Source organism: Protopterus annectens, chromosome 12.part0 (genome assembly GCF_019279795.1).
Source record: "Protopterus annectens isolate FY-2018-M chromosome 12.part0, PAN1.0, whole genome shotgun sequence".
Taxonomy (NCBI): domain Eukaryota; kingdom Metazoa; phylum Chordata; order Ceratodontiformes; family Protopteridae; genus Protopterus; species Protopterus annectens.
Window position 1 is genome coordinate 608950262 of NC_056746.1, and position 20332 is coordinate 608970593.

At 41.2% G+C, this 20332-nt stretch overlaps 1 protein-coding gene across 3 annotated transcripts in view; it reads left to right on the forward strand.

Moving 5' to 3' along the window:
* The window catches only part of TMC5 (transmembrane channel like 5), a 1577296-nt gene that overhangs the window by 196674 nt on the left and 1360290 nt on the right, over positions 1-20332 (forward strand). The window contains exon 1 of one of the 3 annotated variants that reach the window (XM_044089738.1): positions 6251-6318. The exons of the other annotated variants lie outside the window; for them this stretch is intronic. The gene's annotated coding sequence lies outside the window, so the exon portion shown is untranslated. Of the gene's footprint in view, positions 1-6250; positions 6319-20332 lie in introns of those variants that run through there. 3 annotated transcript variants of the gene reach the window in all.

Sequence of the window (20332 nt, forward strand, 5' to 3'; positions counted from 1 at the left end):
CTACACTACAGCACTAAGCAGTTATATTACATGCCATGGACATTACTGACGTTCATCTTCCCCAAAGGTGTATTTCACAATTAATGACATCAGCAGGACTACCAAAGTAGGGCATTTGTACTGTACTGCGAGTGAGTAGCCTATAATGCATTGCTCCATACACAGACACTGAGACACACACATTACATCCAGAACTGACATGGATGGAGATGGAACACTACCACCGTTCTAAATCACAGTACAGCAGTACGCAGTTACAGAATGTGTTACGGCGATTAATGGGCTATCAATTTCCCAGAGGTGTACTTCTAGATGAGTGACATCGGCAGCCTTGGCAAAGTAGTTTATTTGTATTGTATGGAGTGTGGGTAGCCTAAAAAGCATTGCTCTCTAACCAGTCAGACAGACACACACACACACACACACACACACACACACACACACACACACACACACACACACACACACACACACACAGTTGCCACGGTTCGGGTTCGAACACCTACCTAGCTAGTTTATCACACTACAGTAGTACGCAGTTACAGGACGCACCACAATGATTACTGGGCTATCATGTTCCCAGAGGTGTAAGTCTAGATGAGTGACATAGCAGCCTTGGCAAAGTAGTGTATTTGTATTGTATGGAGTGTGGGTAGCCTAAAAAGCATTGCTTTCTACCCAATCAGACACACAGACTCACACACAAACACAGTTGCCACGGCTGGGGTTTGAACACCTACTTAACTAGTTTATCACACTGCAGCAGTATGCAGTTACAGGATGTGCCACGGCAATTACTAAGCTATCAATTTCTCAGAGGTGTACTTCTCTACTGAGTCAGATACACACACACAGACTTGCCACAGCTGGGGTATGAACACCTACCTAACTAGTTTATTACACTACAGCAATACGCAGTTATAGGATGCACCATGGCAATTACTGGGCTATCAGGTTCCCAGAGGTGTACTTCTAGATGAGTGACATCAGCAGCCTTGGCAAAGTAGTGTATTTGTATTGCATGGAGTGTGGGTAGCCTAAAAAGGCATTGCTCTCTACCCAGTCAGACACACACACACAAACATACACAGTTGCCACGGCTGGGTTTTGAAAACCTACCTAACTAGTTTATCATACTACAGCAGTACGCAGTTACAGGACACACCACGGTGATTACTGCACTATCGATTTCCAAGAGGTGTACTTCTAGATGAGTGACATCGGCAGCCTTGGCAAAGTAGTGTATTTGTATTGTATGGAGTGTGGGTAGCCTAAAAAGCATTGCTTTCAACCCAGTCAGATACACACACACACACACACACACACACACACACACACACACACACACACACACACACACACACACACACACACACACACACACACAGTTGCAATGGCTGGGGTTCGAACACCTACCTAACTGATTTATCACACTACAGCAATACGCAGTTACAGGGTGTGCCATGGTGATTACTGGGCTATCATGTTCCCAGAGGTGTACGTCTAGGTGAGTGACATCAGCAGCCTTGCCAAAGTTTAATATATGTATTGCACGGAGTGTGAGTAGCCTAACAAGCATTTCACTCTACACAGTCAGAGGCAGACGGGCACACACACAAACACACACTCCCACAATTGACAGATCTGGGGTTAGTACTACTACTTAACTACTCTGTCACTACAGCAGTATGCAGTTATGGGACACGCCATGCACTTTACTGAGCTATAGCTCTCCCAAAGGTGTAATTCACATTGTATGACCTCAGCAAGCTTGTCATACTACTGCTATGGGGAGGGCAGTGTGTGCATGGGCCATACCCCATTCATGTGAGGGTTGACATGCTACATGCAGGCACACATGGGGTCATATGCCACAGGTGCATGTAAACAGCTGCTAGATGGCTGCTTCCTTGTACTGTCTTGTTGCACAGCTGGCACATACACCACATAGTCTGTCATGCTGACAGGTACTGGTGGCTAGTATCTGCAGTGGGTTACATCTGCACCTCATGTGTTGGGGGCCCTTAGGCTGTGTGCCAGTTGGGACAGGCCCGCATGGCTCCTTGTCACAGTCACCCTCTTCCACACATCTATGACCGTGTGCCTGTGGCTTATTATAGTGTGTTGTCCTTACATATTTGTCTGCATTCCTATCCACTGTGTGTGCAAGGCAGGAGTGGTGCATACTGACATGTGTTCACACTGAGAACTGCAACTTCCAGATATGTCTGGTCCACTGGTGTTTGCAGACATGGCCTTCATGTGTTTAAGTGTGTGAGCATGCCCAGTATGACCTCTCAGTATATTGTTGACTGACATTGCCTTCTTTCCTCTAAGTGTGTGAGCATGCCCAGTATGGCCATTTGTGTTGCATGTGTGGACCACGTCCAGGTTGTTTGTACTGCGATGCTGACCTTTTGTTGTACACCAATGGGTAGCATGCTGTGTCTGTAGGGTATCCATCATTCATTTGCCATTGACTGTTGCTACATTTTTGCATAACGGGGGGGGGCACCTGACTGTTTCTACTGTTCTACACGTTGGATGGGGGGGGCACACCTGACACTTGTACACATTTGCTAGGACTGTACTGGTAAGTCAGGTACTCCATTTCAGTCTGTAGTCTTACCTATCCTGCTGGCTAGGGCTTACCAGTGTAGTACAGATCCTAGCTTTGTTTACCTACATATTAGTGTCTGACTTCCTAGCCTTCACAACCTACATCCAACTGCCTGGCCTGCTGCAGTCTGTCTGTGTAGGCCTGGTGGAGGGGTTAACCATAGGGCACCTTCGGAGGCTATAGTAGAGCATTTGTTTGTGATTATCTTCACCTGTCCTGCTGGCTGAGACTATTGCTGGGTATGTGATCCTTCCTGACTGGTATGTGTGGCTCTTATGGACACCTCTGTCACTCAGACCATTACCTGCAGTGGGTTTTGTCACCCTGTGTAGTACTAGCTACTATGGTGACTCCAGTATGTGTTACAGATCTCATGCTGCCATAATGGGTGTCTACTCTCTGCTGCCTTGATATCGCCACCCAATTCCCTTGCATGTTCACATCCATACCACAGCTACAAGTAAAAACACATTCTATTCCATTTGACAATTGGTAGGTTGATTGACTTACCTTGAGGGTGTGCTGGACTTGAGGATGGTGCTGGAGGGCTGCCTATGTCAGATGCACATAGTACACTCCCTAAACATGGTTAGGTGCAGGTAGTGTCATGTTTGGCATCCCTTTTACTGTCTGTGTGAGTCAGAGAGAGGTGTCATTCCCTGGGGCCCTACTGTGTCAGTTCATATGCTATGCATTGCCTCTTTGCCATGGCCAGGGCATACTGGGCATGCCCCCTTCTGTCTACTGGAGCAGGCTCAGGTTGTTCCTCCTCCGAGTCACTCTGTACCTGCACAGGCCTTGGCATTGGTGGGGGGCTGTGTGGCCCACATTGTGTAGCATAGCACATACCATTACTATTTGGGTAGATGTAGCTGGTGAGTACTGCAGGACTCCACTGGATGTGTCCAGACACCGGAACCATGACCTGAGTATCCCAAACACATGCTCTATTATATGTCTGGCCTGTGCGTGTACATCATTATGGCGTTGGTGTTCAGGTGTGTGTGCATTTCTGATGGGTGTCATCAGCCACGGCTCCAGTTTGTACCCAGCATCCCCCATTAGGTGACCATAGGGGATGTCCATGTCGGCAAATCTGTGGTACAGCTACGTCAGTTGCCATATGTGTGAATCGTCATAGCTTCCAGGGCAGCCAGCACACACATTCAGTATAATGCCCTGGGCATCACATACGACCTGGCAGTTGCTAGAGGGGATGACCCTACAGTTGATGTTGGCCCTACCCTGCTCACTGGGGTGTGCTTTGATGCATATGTGCATGCAGTCTATAGCACCCACTACCCCAGGGTAGTTAGCTATTTAGTGGAAGAGATACATATTGCGGGTCAACACCTCACATGTGTTGAGGAAATATACGTACTCACTGGCATGTGCTGACATGGCATCCAGGAATTGCTGGAATACTCTGGATGCTGATGCTTGTGAGATGTCCATGTTATCCCCAGTTGTAGTTTGGGAGGTACCTGTGGCTAGTATACCTAGGCCTACATATACCTTGGTATCCACTGGGATGGATTCCCCTTGGCCGGTGTGATGTGTTAGGTGCGGCCTGCACAGCTCGACGGTTTGCTGTAGGAGGTCTCTGTCCACCCTGCACCGCTCCACTATCTCCAGCTCGTGTAGCCCCTGGTAGGTTACCCTGGGTCTGTACACTCTTCCCTGTCTCCTCACTGTGGGTTGTTCGGCAGCATTGACATCCTCACAACCCTCAGCCTCTTGCACATGTTGTTCTATGTTGCCTGCTGCAGCCATTCTTATTTTGTAGGTTTGGTTTTAAAATTTCCCCACTTGTATACACCGGTGGTGTAGAGTGTGGAAAACCAGGGGGGTAGGTGTTTGCTTGGTTTATAGTGGTGTTCTGGGCTGGGCTGGTCTGCTTCCTGTGTGATTAGCTGCTTCTGATACATTTCACCTGGCAGCTCAACTAGGTCTCCTTGATTGCCTTCCTACTGCTGTTTTCTATTCCCATTGCCTCCCTGTTTAGGCCCGTGTGCGGCTTACCTTCCTTTTTCTTCCTGTACAACCCAGTGCATGGCATGCACACACACTTACACTTTGTAAAGAGTGCTTGGCAGGTTTAGACACACCCCTACCTTAGCTGTGCTACGCTAGGAGCAATCCCAAGCCACAGGTCTCCAATCCACTTACAGTATGCCTGACACACCCCCACATGATGTCACCTATATTCTAGTCTTGCACCCAGCTATTTATACTCTTACACTCTTGGGACCTGCCTCACACCCTGGGAAAATCTGGGATTCACTAACCCTTCCCTCATTTGCATAAGATTGCCTGCTAATGCATGGTTACATGTTCCACACTGAGCCTCCCCCCTTAGCAACCATTACTCACTGGCCAGGTTGTCTTCTGACTGCCATTGACTTGCTGGCAGAATACTGATTTCAGTTGGAATGCTTATTTTAAGTTTATTTTATTAATTCCCCCCCCCCCCGATCCTGTTTGCGCGTCGCTGCCCTATGCTTAACCAGGCGAGATCGGCGAAAAGAACATTAAAAGTTTTTTTTTAACAGTTTGCAATGCCAATGGCCTTCTACTTGGATATTGGGATGCTTACGCAATGATATGCAGCCTTTATTTGGAGCTGTCATAGCTTCGTTTTGCAGATTGCAGAACTGTCCTCGGTTACTAACCGAGTACATTTTTGCACACTGCACTCATCCTGCACGGACAGCTGCCAGCTTTCTGGAGTGCATATTACCCTCATTTGCAAGATTTTCACCTGCAAATGAGGGTAATTTGCATACAGGAGCTCGGTCCGTGCAGGATTAGCCTAAGAGCTCACGTGCACGTCCCTGGAGCTCGTTCCTGAATTGCACATCGGCCATATTCCTGAAAATAGCTCTTAAACTAATCCTGCATGCTATAAAGGGCTTCGTAAATCCGGGAGACTATTTTCTGCTCTTTTAACTTGAGGCATTGTTGCAAAGGGTCAGTCAACCAGCCCACTTACCCAGTGAACAAATAGTAACAAATACATAAATGATAAAGGACATTGATTTTCCAGTCTTCTGGGAAGAAATGACATGAACTACACAGTCTTAAATTGTTAAAATACCAGAAAAGCAGAAATTTCACATAATTTGTCTTTTTAGACTAAAACACTATTTTACCATACGTTGTATTTTATCTCATATTCACTACTTGTAAAACTAGCAGTTTGCTTTATTCCCATTTCTTTACTCAGAGACTGTTTTAATTATAAGTACACATAGAAGCATCACAGATTCATAGTAATGACAGGAAATTACATTTAACAAACCCCGATAGGAAGCGGGTCTTGAAAATGGTATTTCAGTTTTAATAATCACAAACTGGTATACCTGCCGTAATGCAGTAAACACAATTAGCACTTCTAATGTTTAGAAATGGACCACTACAATAATTTGGCAATCATCTCTTAATACTGTTTACATTCCTGTAGCTATCATATGACATTTGTGGCAAAAGATTAAGGCAGTTTTTTAAATTCTTTTCAAGAAACAGGTTTTCAAAACCAGTCTTTCCTTGTTAGATGTGAGTATGTTCTCTGCTCTTGCATAAATGTTTCCTCTTTGTCATATTGTTCAGCTATTTCCTGGAACTGATTTTACCTTGCGCCCTCTGCTTGCACTTAAACTATGGGCTCAGCTGTACCCTGATCTGCCATAATCCTTCAGGTATATTTTGTGTTTAGTATTTCTTTGTTAATTTCACTTACATATATTCATTACTGTGTTATTTAGGTTAAGGCAAAAATTATTTTGCTTTTGCTATTTATTAGAGAGATTAGGTTTGAATGATATACCTGTTAGATTGGCTGTGAATTTATAGAGAAAAGTTGTATAGCATACCAGACATGTAAAATTAAGGAATTTACGTTCTCAGAGGTAATGTTCAATTTGAAGACAGAAGTGATGGTATTAATGGACTGAATGGAAAGTACGTTTAATTTGTTTCACATTTCCTAACTTCATTTTATCTTTCTTTGACTTCCTTTCTTTTCTGAAATGAAGTATTAAGGCAGGAAAGCCAATGTTATTTTTCTTGTGTTATTTTAGGTGGTGGAAAAACAAGCCTTGTTCTTGTATTATTGTTAGAGAGAGGTCAATGTGAACTGCTTTCCTTCTGCTTGATTTGATGTGAAATTCAGGAAGGCAATATTTTATAGTGTCTTGTTTGTAAAATTAACAAATTTACATATTTAGAAGCTTAAACTTCAGTCTGAATGCATATATAGTGACTCTGTCTGACTCTAACTGGTGAGTACATTCCTTTTGCTTCACATTTATTAAGATTATTTTGTCTTTCTTGTACTTCCTTTAATTTTGAAGCTTTCTGTTAAGACCAGAAAGAAAAGGTTTATCGTCCTCTATTGTTTAAGTAATGCAGGAAAGCAAGCCTTTTTTTTCTGTCATTACTTGGTAGATGGGGGTTAATTGTGAGTTGCTTGCCTGCTACTTGATCTGCTTCAAATTTAGAAAGAGGACAGCTACACAGTATGATCTGTTTATAAAATTAAGGGAGCTACAGATTTAGAGGCTTCACCTGACATCAGAAGCCCTTGTGTTCTTTTTCTTCCAGTCTTACCATGTTTTCTTTTCATGTTCTTAAAATATTGATTTGTCTCTCCCTTATGTGTATTAAAGTTTGAGCATCCTTTTATGCATTACATTCTATGATCTTACCGTGTAGCTGATTTAGGCTGGACCCACAGCAGTGATTCTGTTTTTGATTTACTACTGTGTTTTAATTCTAAGATAGAGTCCAGCATTTAAAAAAAGTCTGTCACACAGGGTTTATTGTTTAAGAATCACCACAAGTGGCTATTTGTAAGTATATCTGCTGCAGTCAGCTGCAGCATTTGTCTGAGAGTATATTGGGGTAACAGACCCTATTCTAAGTGCTTTATATAACAAAATGAAAGTGGACAGCGGCTAGTGGTATGGACGTTAAAGGTTAAAGGAGAAGTAAGGAGAGATTAAATTGTGGTGGTATTGTGCTAAGTGATACAACAGTCATGTGACTAAGGCTTTTGTGGAGAGTGAGGGATAAGATGTAGGGCAGCAGGAGAACAAGGTTGGGGGGGGGGCTAATGGATCTAAGCAGAATGGCATTGGAACTGGTAAGTTGTGGGTAGGTTAAATGCAAGTACGCAGGAAGTTACAAAGATTACTATGGACACTGTTGTCAGGGAGACAGCATGGTAGAATCTGAAAGAAGCACAGACCTGAAAAGGCAAAGCAGGTGTGGTAGGTGGAGAAGAGCTGACAGAAATTTGGTTAGAGGAGATGGATGGTAAAGGGGGCAGTAATGTGATATCCACTAACAGAGCAAAGCAATAGAGTGATGAACACGAGGAGGCTGAGATGAAGATAATGCAGCAGGATGAGGAGGAAAAGGGGACTGAGGAACATAAAGAGATAGGCATCCAGGAGTGGACAACATGTGGGTAGGATTTGTGAAAAGAGTGCAAGATGGATGGGAAAGAGGACAGCTACAGCAAAGGGAAAGATGTAACTGGCAGGGACAGTGGGCATGGCTGTGACTGGTACAAATGGAGAGGGAAAGATTGCTAGTGGAAGAGATAGTGACCTGTGTCAGGAAGTGAGGCAGGAGGAGAGAGCCAGTGTGGGGGGCAGTAAAGTGAGTTTTGGTGACTGGAGGCTTAAACAATATAGAGATTAAGGGTCTCAAGAAGAGAGACAGGAGGGTCCAACTTACAGTGAAATCAGACTTGGGATATAGACTTAGTAAGACGTGTGAGGAGAGAATGCCTGTTGTAATATCTTTAGACATGAATGACCTGTCAGAGGAGACAGATGAGGCTGTAACAAGTGATACAGAGATGCCAGCCTAGGAGATTGGATGCAGCATTCTCAGAAGTGTTACTTGTGCCAGCAGTCATCATGCTGAAGAAGGAGAAGACTAGGGGTTGTAATGACTGTCTGCAAAAGTGCACAAGACAGAACAGCTTGCAAATGGTAGTAATGTACTTTATGTTTGGCTGAGAAACCAGCTTTGTACCAGGGTCAGACTTCATCTTAACTTAGAAGGGCAAAACTGTGTTCCAAATCACATAACAACATATGCAAACCAAAATTATATTCCATCAGCATGACAAGCAGAACAAATTCTCCGTCACAAACACAGCTTCTCCTTTTATTCTCAGTAATTGTGTTTAATTAGTTTCTAAACTTACTATGCAGATAATTACAACAATTACATCAATGTTAAGTATTTTGTGTTAAATATAGCATTTTCCTTACGCACAAAAATTATGTGGTAGTCGTAGTTTCTTTTTTTCTTTTCTTCAAACACTTTTATTGAATTATGACTTGTGACATAGGCAAATTTACATTCATATAAAAGTAATCAAACTATATTATACTTCACATATATTATAATATATCATGTAACCTAAGCAATATTACATAAATTATTCAATTCCTGCTTTTTTAAATAAGAAACATCTTCATTAAACTATCATTTACTACATAAGCAATCATACACTTATATAAATGAAAACCAACCGCACCGACACAAACCTAGTCCTAAACATTTTACATCACAAACCATACTGACACACTCCCAGTTGCAAACATTATATATCACTTAGAATCTACCCAATCTTTCTCCCTCAAATATTATATAGCTCATTTAAGTCCTGCTGCCTTTTAGGCATTTCTCCCTTGTATGTAATGTCCCAACAATTCCCAGTTTTTCCTATGTTGTTTGCTCCTACCCTTTTCTGAAGATCTCAGTTCCAGTTGTTTTACCTCCGTTACTATATTCACTACTTCCAGTATAGTTGGTTTAGATTTTTATTGTCATTTTCTAGTAATTGCTTTTTTGGCAGCCACCATTATTAGACACAGGAAGGCCTTACCATGTCTAGGCAATTCCAATAATGTAGCATAGCTCAGAAAAATCATCTCCCTTGTAAGACAAATCTGTCCACCCAACATTTCCAACAGTGCATCCTGCAGGAAATCCTTAAAGTCCGCCAACTCACCCTACTCCCAGAAAATATGTTCCCTATTACCTCTTTCTTCACCCTTACACCTCCAGCATTTACTGTCTACCTGAGGAAAATTTCACTGAAGTCCACTTGGGGTATAACAATAGCTATGTAAACATTTCCAGGCAAAAATCTCAAATCTTCTAGATTTTGTTGCATATGTAGGAGACATACATATATCCCCCATTGTTTCTTTGTGAATTGCTTATCTAATCTCTCTTCCCAATCCTTTCTAAGCTCCTCTGATTGATTCTTATACTTATCATGGAATATTTTATATAATCTACTAATTATTCCGTTTTAATGGCAGCTTCTGTTCTAGATTCTGTTAAAAACTCTGCCAGTACTGATCTTTCATTTAATACCCATAGTTTCAGTACAAATGCTTAACATGTGAAAGCATTCTCAGAGCATGAATTAGGACTGTTCAACAATGGAGTCTCCGAATCCCATTTTGTTGAACAGTATTCCCTAAAAGCAATGGTTTCTAAAATTCACTAAAAATATTTTGTTTTATTGTGATCTATTTATGTTTGTCTATAATTAGCTCCTACATTTAACATAATCATTTTTGCTTTCCGTGCAGCTAGACAAATGTACAGTAAATGGAGCTTTGAACGGTTCAATTTATTCTACATAGTTTAGCCCAGCCTTAAAGCCTTCTGTTACTGTTTGCGTCTATGATTCAGGAAAAGCAACACCCTTGGCTGAAGACTTTAGCAGAATTGTGAGTATCTGTGCTCTGTGCCAACAATATTTTCCTCAAAATTCTATATCTTCCTGTCAGGGAAAGCATAATATGAAAAACAGGGTAATGAAATAAGTAGGTACTTAATAATTAAAGTGAAAGGATAGTGAGTAGGTAATAGTGTTGCTAGATTAGTTTGACAATGCACTGCATACAAATCACCAAACTTGGCTTGGTAAAAGCATTTTTGTCTAAATTCAGTGCATTGAAAGGTTAAATAATGCCTGCACTATGTGTACATGATTTTTTATTCAAGAACATCCCTACCGCATTTTTTTGCTTTCTAGTCACTCAGAAAGATTGCAATTGCTACACATGTAGTCTACACTTTGTGGTAACTTTTATGAATCCTCCCTCAATATTTAAGGCTGTGACAAAATCAGTAGGAAAACTTAAATTAGGAAGAAGAATGTGTGAGTTATGCTTGTGTTGTCTGTTCACTCAGAACAGTGTATACTTAGTGTAGGTATTAATAAATCTCAGGGTAAGCCTTTAATATGCAGAGTAATATGTAAACCACACACAGTTTACTGTACATGTGCAACACATGCAGTGTAATAGTCACACTTCCATTCTTGTTTACTTGTTTTTTGGATTGAGAACTATGAGTTTTGCTGACAGATGTTCTGTACAAATTTGGAAGTGCACTCCTACAACAACTAGTCACTGTTCCCACGAGAGGAGAAAACATACTAGATCTCATTATCACAAACATGGGGACAAAATGCTCCACACCGGAAGTATATCCCTCATTGGTGAGATCTGATCATAAACTAATCTCATTGGAAATCCACATCCCGCCCCCACCCCAAACAAAAAAGACCACAGTGAAGAACTTCTCTAAAGCAAACTTCACACTACTCAAGACTGGTGTGGTATCCTTCAAGGCCCCTGAGCCAGTGGAAACCACAACCCAAGCTGCGGAAGCCCTTACAAATGCCTTCTATGAACACCTCCAGGACTGCATGGATCAGGCAATCCCAAATAAAACCAAGACTCTTTCCACCAAGGGCAAACGTCCAGTCTGGTGGACCCCAGCCATTAACAAACTCTACAATAAGAGGAGAAAGCTATTACATGATAGAACAAAATCCATAAAAGGGAAGTCACCCCTGATCATTATTAGTAAAAAAATACGAGCACTCATAAAATCAACTAAGGCCAAATTTGAGAAAAAAATTGCCATGGATTCAAAAGACAATCATAAGGCCTTTTTCAGCTATGTTAGGAACCTGGGTGGAAACTCCCAGATATGCTCAGAATTAGTCCAAAATGATACAAAAATCACTGAACCCACAGACATTGCCAACATACTGGCAGACAGGTTCAGTGCAAACTTCACCCCCCCCCCCAAAGGAGAGATAACTATCCCAGCGGAGTGTAGCCTCCCAGACATCTCAAATGCGCAGGTGAAAGCTGCTCTCTCTAAAGCTAAAAACACAGCATCAATGGGACCGGATGGTGTCCCCGGCTGTGTGCTACATGAGCTCAATGAGGAACTAAACCCGCACATAAGGCAGCTGTTTAATCTCAGCCTTACCACAGGATACGTGCCCAAGGAGTGGCGTATGGCAACTGTGGTCCCACTCCACAAAGGCGGTGCCTCTACGGACCCTGGTAATTACCGCCCCATAAGCTTAACAAGTCTAGTCTGCAAAGCTATGGAGAGGATCATAATGGAGCTCATAAACAAAGATATCGGGGACTTGCAGACATTGGACCCGACCCAGTTTGGCTTTGTCAAGGGCAGGTCATGCCTTTTGAACTTGGTCAACTTCTTTGAAACAGTCACCAAGGCCATTGATGAGGGTAAGGCAGTCAACACAGCCTACCTTGACCTTGCAAAGGCTTTCGACACAATACCCCACTCGGGTATTGTAGAAAAACTTACCAGCTTAAATGTAAACCCATATGTCACAAGATGGGTTGCAAACTGGCTTAAGGACAGAACCCACAGGGTTAGAGTTGCTGGCGTTATGTCAGACTCCAAGCCGGTTACAAGTGGTGTCCCACAGGGCTCAGTCCTTGGCCCCCTATTTTTCGGCATCTACTTCTCAGAAGTACGGGCCAACATGGGAGAACTCTGGCTGACAAAGTTTGCAGATGACTGCAAACTGGGCGCCATAGTGGAAAGTGCATCGGACACGGATATCCTTCAGAGGGGACTCACGGAAACTGATAGCTGGTGCCAGAGCCATGGCCTGAAGTTAAACGCCAAAAAATGTATAGTCATACCCTTCGGGAAAAACAAGGTAACCTCAAGCTACCATATAGGTGGCAATCCACTAAGCACAGAAGAGGTTATCAGGGACCTGGGGACCCAGGTTGACAGTGGCCTTTCTTTTGACACTCACGTTGCTAAAGTGGTTAGAAAGACCTTCTACATTGCCCACCTGATCATGAAGGAATTCACATCCAGATCTAGTGAGGTCATTGTTCCCCTGTACTCTTCACTTATCAGACCAATGATCGAGTACAATGCCCCATTTGGGATGTATCTCACCCGACATCTGCAGCAATTGGAGAGACCCCAAAAGTTCCTCACCAAAAGGATAAAGGGACTCCAAAATCTGTCATATGCTGTTAGATTGAAGAAACTTCAGCTCTATTCAGTCGCATACCATCTGCTCAGAGGTGACATGTGCCTGACATACAAGGCCATGTCCAACCCGGAATTAATGGACATGCTCCACCTCAAAAAATCCAAATCCACCAGAATCACTAGAGCAAGCGACTTAAACCTTAGCACGGATATAAATAGAATGTGCTGGAGGGATAGATTTATCACTCAGAGACTCCCTATGTTGTGGAATAAAATCCCGGTCCATGTGAGGCAGAGCACCTCGCTGGCCCTGTTCAAGAGAAATCTTGACATGTGGATGGGAGATCGTAGGTTTACCCCGGGAATCATCTCTGTGTCACTGCTGGACAGAGGCACAACAAACTAATGGGCACAGTATTTTTTCATATAAGGGGTGGCGTAAACCACAAAACTTTGGGCTAGGCTTATAAATGCCTTAGGGCAGATAGCGTAGTATAAACCTATGAACCTATGAACCTACATACATCCTATAGAATACAATGGCAATATACTTTAAGTAATAAAATCTGATGAAGTCTCTGTCTTAAGTGACAAAGAGTGGGATGAAGCATTCACTTATCAGTACACCACCTCAATAAATAAATAAATAACTACACAAATAAAATTCATGTTTTTTTATTAAAGTGACGAGTGGATTTCATTACTAAGGCCCTCTTCTCATTTGTCTCATATTTTTCACATACATTTGCATAAGAAGACTATTGTATATACTGTCAAAGCAATGCTTTTGCAATTAATTTCCTTGTGCTCTTTGCTTATGCATGCAAACACATTAGGAAAATTGTAATATGTTCATAGTTTTGATGATAACTGGTTGATGTTCATCGTGTTTCACTGTTGCAGTCATTACACTTGAGTTATCCTGCTGGCAGGCTACCCGCAGTCGGCCTGAACCTCACCATAGCCTTACCTGTTCTTTCTCTTTTTTTATATTAATGATTTCTTATAGGCTCTAGACACAAATCACTTTCCAGGGGTGACCTAGGTGCACTGGCTGGCTAAGTGAATTGCTCACTCAAATAGTAGGCAAATGAAAATTGGGAGAGTCAAATCTTGGACTACAGGATAAAGGCTTAGCTTTACATTACATATCATTATATTTATATTTTCATAACAGATGATAACCTTAATTTTCTGTGTGAAACTTAAGCCATATACCTACAATTTGACTGTAATAATGGTCTCTGTTTCTCAGCAAGTACAACATTTTCAAACAGTAATATTCTTGGTATTCACAGTAAATAATTCCTTTCTATTTAACTGATGTGATTATGCAAACCCAAAATATTTAAACTCTAGGAAGGTTGACAGTTATACTGTCAGTCACAAAACATGAAAACAATATATATATATATATATATATATATATATATATATATATATATATATATGCATATATAGGGTCTATATTGATTTATCTAGAATCATTCCATCTAAATTAAATACAGCTAAAACCATTTATTCTAAAACTCAAAATATCAAAAAAAATTTAAAACACATAAAAGGGTTTTTGCAAGGGGGCAAGCCACTTCCCTGCCCCCCACCCTGCTAATATTATATTTCAACTCCAAGATTGTATAAAAGTGCCAGGACAGAAGAATACATTGGCAGACAACCTCAGCAGAAACATCATGGATCCCCACAAGTGGAAACTAGATCCACAAGTATTTACAATGATAACTCAAAAATGGGGCCTTCCAGACATAGACCTGTTTTATGGTAGGTACAAAACTGTACTTTTCTAAGTTTACTGTGTGAATACACAATTATTGCTAACCACCAAAGCTATCAGTAACTATCAACTAACAATATTTTGTACAAGGGCACTTCACCATCACGCGTGGAAAGTGGACGCACTCTCTTTCACTTGGAAAAGCCTGACAGTATATACCTTCCCTCCATTGCCTCTCCTCACAAAGGTTCTTCTGAAAGTCAAAAAGGAGAGACCATGACTGATTCTCATAGCCCCAGAATGGCCACGCCAGCACTGGTACCCGCTATTGAGGAATATGGCCCACGGCTCACCATGGATATTACCACAAATTTCCCATTTACTTACACAACAAAACAATCAGATTCTTCACAGCCAGCTCAAAACCTTAAATCTGGCTGCATGGCAAATCAACTAAGCATCCAGCCAGCTCCTCTTTCCCAAGCAGTTATGGATGTTATTCTGGAAGCTAGGAGGCCAAGCACCAGGAAGGCTTATTCGGACAAATGGAAAAGGTTTTGTGCTTGGAACCAATCTAAAGGCCAAGACACAATTCAGCCTCACATGCCTCACATTCTACAGTATTTAACTGAGATGTTGCACAAAGGACTTTCTTTCTCCTCCATTAAAATCCATGCTTCAGCTATTTCGGCCCACTACAAAATGGATCCACCCTTATTTTCGCATCCACTTCTAAGACAGTTCCTCAGAGGGGCAAAAAACATTAGACCACCCAGGAGAGCACCTACACCAACATGGGACCTCAATTTTGTTCTGGAAAAACTAACGCTACCTCCCTTTGAACCAGTTTTCTCCGCAGATCTTCAGTTCCTATCATGGAAGACTGCCCTGCTGCTAGCAATAACTTCAGCTAGAAGAGTCTCAGAGCTACAGGCACTAATGGCAGTGGAACCTTTCCTCATTTTTCATCAAGACAGAGTTTCTCTATGAACTAATCCGTCCTTTATGCCTAAGGTGGTTTCCAGTGTGGCTTTAAATCAAACCATCCACTTACCCACCTTCTTCCCAAATCCACAGAACAAAGGTGAGAGACTCCTGCATTCCTTGGACATTCACAGGCAACTTCGTTACTACTTGGACAAAACTAAGGCTTTCAGAAAATTGGACCAGCTCTTTGTATCTTATGCTACAGCTTCTCAAGGGAAGGCTATATCAAAGCAAACCATTTCCAAATGGATAGGTCATTGCATACGTTTTTGCTACACCCATCATGGAAAACCAGTTCCTGCTACCATTAGGCCCCACTCTACCAGGGCAACTGCTACTTCTACAGCCTTTCTCAGGGGGGTTCCAACAAAGGAGATTTTGGAAGCTGCAACTTGGAGTTCAGTACACACCTTTACCAAACACTATCACTTACCACTTTACTCTAAGACCAGGGCGGGCTTCGCCACTGCAGTTCTGCAGGGCCTTCTAGCCTCCTCTAACCCTCTATGACACCTCCGCCCATCCTTAGCTTTGGGATTCAACCCAAGTGTGATGACTGCAACAGGGTAACACGATGAACATAGTACAGATTTGTACCTACCATAAATGTAGATGTTTGAGTGTACACCCTGCTGCAGTCCAGGTTGCCCTCCCTCCATCCCCTCTGATCTACTGGCTAAATCTCTTCAATACCTTCCTGATGTATTTGCTTATAGCTGAAGGGATTTTGTGTTTGTGCAAGTTTACTCAATTTGGTACTAATTACTGACCACCTTTTTGGGGGCACCTGACATCTGGGGCAAGAAAAACTGAAGAAAATGGTGTCGGTTGCATAATATATACCCCTGGTGCACTGACGTCAGGGAAGAAGCGACAGCAACCGACGCCGGACCAAGACTTTGGAATTCCAGCCGACTGCGGGACTGCCTGACAGCAGGATAACCCAAGTGTGATGACTGCAGCAGGGTGTACACTCGAACATCTACATTTATGGTAGGTACAAAACTGTACTTTTCTAAGTTTACTGTGTGAATACACAATTATTGCTAACCGCCAAAGCTATCAGACTGCAGTTAATTATCTATACATTTTTTATTAAGTAATACAGATGATGCAAAACTGTTTCATTTTTAGGGACAGCCCAGAGTATTATGAGGAGGAGAGACTTTTTTAGAGTCACACTGTATATAAGAGGAGACCAAGGGAATCAGTCCAACAACTGCAAGAAAGCTTGTTACTAGCTCATAGCTCTAACCCTGTATGATGTATTTTCAATCTTTTCAGAAATCTGTCAAACATTTATTTGTAACTGTACTAATTTAAAATGTTTACGTAATGCATTTTCATCCTTCAGTCTATGGGACCCCACCATATTTTATACCCAGCAAAATCTCAAAGCATCATCTCAAATGATTTTTCTGATAATTCTGTGGAATACCATTGCCATACATTTGTCATAGTTCCATAAAATGAGCATGCTAAACAAATGTATCATTACAAATGTCAAACTCTCCTAGATAGAGTTAATTTCATAAACAGATTGTTCATAACTTTAGCAATTTCTGGTATTTTAATAGAAAATCTACAAACTGACCATTTCTTTAGACAAAATAAGAATAAACCTCTGCATATCACTAAAGGTCCTTAGGAAACGTAGGAGAAACACAGCAAACAAAATATTTACAACAGATATGAAGAAGGCTATTAAGTTGAAAGCGCTTATCCATTTTCTCTGCTGAAGCTGTAACTTATTTTCTTTTGTTTTTATGGTTTTCAAGTTGTTTTATTAAAAGGATTTTAGCTCTGTGGTTGTCCATTGTGGATGTTTTGTTTGCTGTATTTTCTTTAGACAACACCATGAATGCAACAGCAGCAGTCCTATTTAAAATTCAGTCAGAGATGTGTTTTTTTCATTGGTCAAAAACATAGTGTGTGTGATAGTATGTGTATTGTGCAGATACTATCACACTCCAGGATGTTGTAAGTGCTCATCCTTGGGCCTGTACTTCACAGTTCTGCAGGAAATGCAGTAATATCTATACAACACACACCAATTTCTACCTTATTGCTTCCATAATTTGTTTTTATTATCTGACAATGTATGCAGTTTGTCTCCATGTCTCCTGTATATGATGTGATGTGTCTAGAGCTGTAATGCAGAACAGGTGTACTGATTATGAGCTAAATGTAACACTGTAGTGCTGTGTGAATAATTAAATAATATCTGCAGATTCAGAGCCACATTTATTTATACAGTTGCAATAATATGCTTACTGAGATGATGAGTATGAGTTTGTGAGCCATTGCAAATATATGCTGTTTGTCTTGATGTTAAGCAACCATAATTTATAGTCATCACCATATCTTATATTGCAACTGTGTGATGAGTAGGCATATAATCTCAACTGCTTTACCAGTTTACATGTGATTTATGGGCTACAGTCTTTTGATCTGCATTACTGACCAAATAATATGTTAGGAACATTTAACCTTGAGTATAAAGTAAATGTTCAATGTTGTACCCAGTAATAACCAGTATCCGTCACAGTCAAATAAGTTTTGCACTGTAGAGATGCATATCATAATTATAACCACTGGCTCTCTAGCATTTTACCCAGTTTTGTCTGAGCCCCGTGCTTTCCAGTGCAATCTTACCAACATTGATTGGAACTTGTCAAAGATTATTTTTCACCACACAAACACAGAGTATTTTTCTAGAAGAGGGTGACTGATACCTCTTCAGTACAAATCCCTTGTCCTTATAGTAATTCCTTAACCAGTTGTACCAATCTAACACCCTAAAAATGCAATTACAGTTAATTCTTAAAATAAGCAAATTGTTAAAAATTGATATGGCAGGAATAGTTGGCTTATTTTGAGAATAAATGGTAATTAAAATAAGCCTACTTTTAAAAATTGATATGTCAGCAACAGTTTGAGCAGTAAGTCTTTGATAGGCTGAAGCCAACAGTACACAATTCAAATGTGCGTATTCTTAAGCTAATAATAAATAAATTATCAGCCACAAATGTTAAAAACTGAATAATAAAATTGTTTACCAGAAATGCATAAAATTAAGCATTGAACTTTGTAAAAAAATAAATATACAAGTGGCTGTAAACTTGTACAAAATAATATTATATAGAGGGAGTTCGGGGGGATCATCCTCAACAAAGTACTGTACCATAGTCATACTCTCCCCACTATTTAAAATACTGAAAAGAGGCATTCACTCCCAATTCCTTAGACATTTAACATACAACAACCTTCTCTCCTCAAACCAGAATTATTTCAGACCACACCACAGTACTACAACAGCTCTAATCTCTTGCTTGAGCCATATAAGCACTCACAGGTGATCAGGCAACCTTGTTTCCACAGTGTTCCTGGATTTGTAAGAGGCATTTGACACTGTATTATACCCCACAGTTCTCCTCTGGCTATCATCCCTTGGCCTCAGTAACACCACCCTTTCCTAATTCTACAGCTAACTCTCAGACAGTGGTAAAATGGCAAAGAGACATATCCAAATTCCCGCTCATTCCAGATAGTGTGCTATTTTAAGTTGCATACTTTTCAACTCATATACTAATGACCTGCATATAACAGCAATTCATGCCTCTGTCATCCAATATGTTGATAATTCTACTAGTTTTTTCATCCATAGAAACTTGGCTGAAGACATTGGGCAACATACTGAAATGCAAAAAAAAAAATACTGCCAGTGCAAGACAGCTTGGACAATCTGCACACACACACGTACAAGCACACACACACACACACACACACACACACACACACACACACACACACACACACACACACACACACTCAGCCACATAATACTAAATCTATTTCCCTTACTTAACTATTATGCTAAGTCTAAAAACACACACACACACACACACACACACACACACACACATACACTAAACCTATTATCTTACCTGACTCTTACTTTAACCCTAAAACACATATACCTGCACACAAACTTTCAGCCATACCACAAACCCATGCCGCTTTGTCAACCAACTCGGAAGTCACTGAATCCACTGTTTGCACAAAGTGACTTTTATACAGCATGCATTACAGTTTGCTTATTTACACAAAAGTGCTGACCAAGTGAACTGTAACTGTATATATACATGCATACATATATATATATATATATATATATATATATATATAGAGGGAGAGAGAGAGAGAGAGGGAGAATTCTATTAGTCAAATAGCTTATTCATCAAATGCAGGTTTCTCTGGTCTATATTAGAACATCAGAGTTTCAAAACTTCGAATGTTCTAATATCGAACCCTATTCAGTGAAAGCTGAAAATATCGAAGCAACAGAAAACCAAATTTTTTCCTAGGGAAAGAATTTGGTTGTCCGTTTCTGTTGCTTCGGTATTTTCAATGCTGTGGTGGAAAGTTATGGGTCGGGTTCAAGTAAGTGTGTGATTGAGTGCGGGATAGGTTAGTTAGGGTTAGGGCGTGGGTTAGGTATGTGTGCGATTGTGTGGACGTGAGGGTTAGGGCGGGTTAAGTGAGCTAGGGTTAGGGTATGGGTCAGGTAAGTGCGTGATTGTGTGGACGTGAGGGTTAGGGTGGGTTTGGTGAGTTAGGGTTAGGGTGTGGGTCAGGTAAGTGTGCAATTGTGTGGATGTGAG